The sequence below is a fragment of the Narcine bancroftii genome, chromosome 7, assembly GCF_036971445.1.
Source record: "Narcine bancroftii isolate sNarBan1 chromosome 7, sNarBan1.hap1, whole genome shotgun sequence".
Classification (NCBI taxonomy): domain Eukaryota; kingdom Metazoa; phylum Chordata; class Chondrichthyes; order Torpediniformes; family Narcinidae; genus Narcine; species Narcine bancroftii.
This window is the reverse complement of record NC_091475.1, coordinates 139,543,976-139,549,982: the sequence shown is the minus strand read 5'-3', so window position 1 is coordinate 139,549,982 and position 6,007 is coordinate 139,543,976.

The window sequence follows — 6,007 nt, the reverse complement described above, 5'->3', positions numbered from 1 at the left end:
TTCCAGGGTGTAAATTGGCCTGTTACAATGCTGTATGTTAAATTTAAAATAAATTAAAAATAGTTACTGTTCTTCCTCTTTCCAAATCAAAACAGCATGCTTTTATTACAAACCTAGAAAGCTTGTAGGGACAGTAAGACATAAAAAACAAACTTTTGAATTTAGGTTGTAAATCTAATATTGTGTGGATACTTTTATATTGTACTTCCAGTGTGCGTAAACCCAAATTCAATATGTTTTGGTCAACTAGTTCAGAACAAGCAAAACTGCCACGCTGTCACAATGACAGCAATGTGCTTTGATGAGGACTTTGACATTTACAAATGCTCCTGGATAAAGTGATGAAAGACAAGGGTCATGGTCATCGAACCATAGAATAGTACAGCACAGAAGCAGGACCTTCAGCCCATCTAATCCACATTGAACAATTATTCCCATAAACCTACACATGAACGATAGCCCTGCATAACCCTCCCTGCCATGTCTCTATAACACTTTAAATAAAAATAAATTGATCCCCCAAAGGAGCCATAAAGAAACAAATAGAGTTTGCTACATCGATTTATTTGCAATAAATGTTTTTGTATCTACTGACTAAAGTAGTACATTGAGTTATAATCACAACATTAAATACATGTGTTGACTCCAGCATGTGAAACTGTCATTTCATGTCCTGATTTTAACTCCTATTGAGTCTTGAAGTGCCTTAATTTATGTCATTAGCTGGGCTATTTTAATCCATCTCTTACTTAAATTGATTCATCTTAACTGCTGATTCAATGTCACTAATTTTGGAGCTTCAGGCTGGTATCCGTCCGGTTAGCAATGGTGAAAACAATAAGACCTACACTGAGTTAAAGCAATTTAGGTGTGAGACGCCTGAAGTGATTTGATAAGAGATGGCCAAGAATCTTCTTCAGAGTCAGAAGGAAACTTTATGAGTGTTCTTGTGGGGTTAATGGTGTTAATAGTTCACAATTTTTCCCACAATAATGGAGCCTTAATTAACAGGAATTAAATCTGATCTAAGAAAGATTATGGTGTGAAAAGTTGCTACAACCTCATTTTTCTTTGGATTGAGAAGTTTGTTCTGGAGCTCTGTGTGGTGTGCATGATGTTATTCAGTTTTTCTAACTAACTGTTATCTCAATAAATGGCAGTCTTTCTGAGAAAGCGATTCAGTTATGTCCTCAGACACTCAGGCAATTAGATCAGACAACATTACAATGCATAAATGAATGGAAAAATAATCTGCAGAAACAATCCAATGGGCTATTTAAATCAGCACTTTCTCATAAAATGGATGTGTACTTCCAGTTTCTATTGACAAGATTTTTGCTGTGCTGAATTTGCTGAGCAGAACTTCTTGTGAAAGTGGACTTTTGGCAGACATTTCTGTAATCCATCTTACTATCTAAAAAAAACCAGTTCAAATGAATCAGCTCAAAAAAAAACCTCAAAGTAGAAATCTTGGTCATTTAGAAGTGATTGTGTTTCGGTCACTCTGTCTAATTGTCAGTACACGTCAGAGGCAGGTCTTGCGATTAGCCGGGTCTGAGTTATTGCCCTTTGCTTCTTAATAACTGAGAAAAAAACAATGCCATACAAAGAATAAAGCTCAACTAGATGTCTGCGTAAAGCACATTTTTACAGGTTCTTAAAACAAAAAGAATCTTCTCCTCCTCCTCCTCCTTTTTTTTCTTTTTCTTTCTTCTTCCTTCTTCTTCTTTCCCATACAAAGTTGTATATGGTCAAGTAAGGGAGCAAAAGCTTATGAAGAGCAGAGTTACTTGGAAAGCCTAAATATAAGTGCAATGGAATTGAGGATGACTTACTTCCACCTTTTTTAAAATAGGATATGAAGTGATTGTTGAAGATAATGTGTGGGACTTCCAGTTGGCTGTTGATGGAGTAGCAGCTTTTTGAAATTGCTCCAACTTACCTTACTGTTTCCAACCTTTTTAAGTCCTTATTCTTAAATGTTACATTGTTTACTAAATTTATTTTTGCTGTTTTTAACATGGTTACAAAGAGTGTTAAAGGAACTAGAAAAGAAGGGGATATTCCTACGTCTTTGGAATCTGCTTCGACAACATAGAAAATAATCCTCTGATGAATTTCAACACTTCAGAAAGAAATTTAAGCAGATGGATGTAAAATTGGATTCTTTTCAAGAAACTTTAGAAGAACATGATAAACATTTTCAAGGTAATGAAGCAATTGTGACTATTTTGGATTGAAGATCTATGTTAAAAGCTACCAAAACTAATGAAAAATTGATTATTAACCTTGAAAGCAGAAGAAATAACATGAATTATGGGCTTGGAAGAATCAACTGAGGGTGAAAAATGTATTACATTCTTTGTAGGTTTTCTGTCAAAATTGTTTGGACATAAAGTTCTCCCAACTCTCCCTGTGATAGATCATGCACACAAATTGCTGACTCCTAAACCAGCTCCTTGTCAGAGACCTCAATTATTTACACTGTGTTTTCATGAATTTCAAACTAAGGAGCTTTTGATATGTGAATCTCATCGCAGAGGAATGATTGACCACAGAGGTCAGAAGATACGGATTGTTGAGGATTATTCACCCGAGGTTATGAGTGAATGTATTAAATATAAGATCATGTTGGAATTCTACAGTCGAGGTTTTCAGTGTGATCCAAAGGTGAGCTGGCTTTTCCCAGCTCACCTTTGGATCACACTGAAGGAAAATTCTACAAAGTGGTTCTGTTCCATCAAAGAAGCCTAGAAATCTTTGGAAGAAGATCTGTCATCTATTATCTCTTTTTCTGAGTAACTGTTTCTTTAATTCTCTGTAGCTGTTTCACTTATTGTATCATTTAGTGTTTAACTAATAGAATAAGGTTTTAATGAGTTAATTCCTTAAGTGTTTATACATTTTGATGAGTTTTTTTTGACATCTATGTTTTTTTCAGTCATTTAGCTTATAAAATGTTAAGCTTTTTGATTCTGATTTAACTAATCAAGTTAATGTTTTAATATATATGTATTCTCTACTTTAAGGGGTTTCCCTTACTAATAATTATTGATTTGCATTATTAATATTGTGGAAACATAATATTTAACTTTATTTCTGTCTTTGGCATCTCTGGAAAACATTCAAGGTTTTATTATAGTATTGAAGTTTTGCCAGTATTGAAGTTTTGCCAGCAGGAATTTTGGGGTTTGGCAGTTTAGGTAGTAGCCTGTTGTCTGTCTATTGGTCGGCTTTCTGGCTTTGGGAGGAGGGTGGAGGGTGGAGGGAGTGTTATTATTTACTTTGAAACTCTGAAAAGACACAACTGTTTTTGATTATCTTATTCTCAATGCCTGTTTGAAATAAGCCATTTGATTGCTTTAAAAAAATAATTAAAATGGATCAAATTATTAACTTACTTCGCTTTAATGTTAACGGATTGAACCATCCTATAAAACAAATTAAGAATTTTGCTTTTGTTAAAAATTTTAAAGTCCCAATTATATTTTGCAAGAAACACATGTAGAAGATGGAACAGGTTACATTTTCATTCTATGTTTCAGGCAAAATCCAGAGGGGTATCTATTTTTATCGATTATACATTCCCCTTTGATCAACATAATGTTGTGTCAGATAAAAATTGTTCATTTGTTATTGTGACGGGGAAATTAAATAATAAATTGATTGGGTTTGCTAATGTACATCTCCAAATGTGGATGACCCTGGAATTTTTTGAACACTTTTTTCATCCCAGCCTGATCTTTAGTGAGGGCAGGAGACTAATTGTTGGTCAGTTCTGGTTTTGGACTGTTTGTCTTCTAAACCAGCCACTTTGAATAAATCAGCTTTATTTATTCAATTTGTTTTTACTAAGATGCAGTTTTATTGATAATTCATGTTTTTTTTTCATCTAGAAGATAGGGAATATTCTTTTTATTTTCTCACATTCATCACACATTTTCATTAATTGATTTTTTTATTGACAGTCAATAGATCCCATTAATTCAGTCTGGTAAGTATAAAAATATAGTCATTTCTGACCAGGCTCCTATGTTGTTATCTTTAGACTTTGATGGTCTTCCCCAAGTACAAAGATATTGACATCTTAATTCTAACATATTATCTGATAAAGATTTATTTTAAAGTTCTTGGAGGAACAAATTACCTTTTTTTTTGAGAAAAAAATACTGCAGAAGAGACTTCCAGTCTTATTATCTGGGATGCATTCAAGGTTTTATGAGGAGGCAAATTATTTCTTATACTGCAAATTTTAAGAAAAAGGCAAATAAAGAGAAAATTGATTTCGCTAACCAACTGAGACAATTATATCTAAAGTATGCTCCAGAACCTGCTTTATATAAATGCTGTGTCAAAATTAAAATTAAATATGATCTTCTTCTAACATATTCAATTGAAAGCCAACTTTTAAAAGGTAAAAGTCATTTCTATATTTGTGGAGATAAAACAAGTAAACTATTGACTAATCAATTAGAAGCTTTTATAGCCAAAGAGAAAATTAAAGAAATTTACAAAGCTAATGGTGATACGACAACTGATCAAATAGGGATAAATTATATCTTCAAGGAATTTTAATCTGAACTTTATAGTTCCAACTCTCCAAAGGATAATATTATAATGAATAATTTTAAAGATAAATTGAATTTTCCTGTGCTTTCTGCTGCTAGTGAATCAACCTATTTCATATAAGGAAATTGCTGAGGCTATATGTTCATTGCATTCTGGGAAGGCACCAGGCCCAAATGGTTTTTCTGGAGAATTTTTTAAAGGCTTTTTCCTCATTACTTACACCCTAAACCAATGCTCTATCTTTTTCTGATTCTTTTAAGTGGGGCATGCTGCCAGTATTTTTATGAAGCTATCATCTCACTTAATCTTAAAAAAAGAACAAAAACCAAATTGATTGCTCTTCATACAGGCCAATTCCTTTATTAACACTAATACCTTTGTAGATTTTAAGATATTTTGCCACTTATCTGTTTTCTATTTTTCTAATTTCTATTCTTCTTTTTTCTTTGGCTTGGCTTCGCGGACGAAGATTTATGGAGGGGGTAAAAGTCCACGTCTGCTGCAGGCTCGTTTATGGCTGACAAGTCCGATGCGGGACAGGCAGACACGGTTGCAGCGGCTGCAGGGGAAAATTGGTTGGTTGGGGTTGGGTGTTGGGTTTTTCCTCCTTTGCCTTTTGTGAGTGAGGTGGGCTCTGCGGTCTTCTTCAAAGGAGGTTGCTGCCCGCCAAACTGTGAGGCGCCAAGATGCACGGTTTGAGGCGATATCAGCCCACTGGCGGTGGTCAATGTGGCAGGCACCAAGAGATTTCTTTAGGCAGTCCTTGTACCTTTTCTTTGGTGCACCTCTGTCACGGTGGCCAGTGGAGAGCTCGCCATATAACACGATCTTGGGAAGGCGATGGTCCTCCATTCTGGAGACATGACCCACCCAGTGCAGCTGGATCTTCAGCAGCGTGGACTCGATGCTGTCGACCTCTGCCATCTCGAGTACTTCGACGTTAGGGATGAAAGTGCTCCAATGGATGTTGAGGATGGAGCGGAGACAACGCTGGTGGAAGCGTTCTAGGAGGACCCACGATTCGGAGCCGAACAGGAGTGTGGGTATGACAACAGCTCTGTATACGCTTATCTTTGTGAGGTTTTTCAGTTGGTTGTTTTTCCAGACTCTTTTGTGTAGTCTTCCAAAGGCGCTATTTGCTTTGGCGAGTCTGTTGTCTATCTCATTGTCGATCCTTGCATCTGATGAAATGGTGCAGCCGAGATAGGTAAACTGGTTGACCGTTTTGAGTTTTGTGTGCCCGATGGAGATGTGGGGGGGCTGTTAGTCATGGTGGGGAGCTGGCTGATGGAGGACCTCAGTTTTCTACAGGCTGACTTCCAGGCCAAACATTTTGGCCGTTTCCGCAAAGCAGGGCGTCAAGCGCTGAAGAGCTGGCTCTGAATGGGCAACTAAAGCGGCATCGTCTGCAAAGAGTAGTTCACGGACAAGTTTCTCT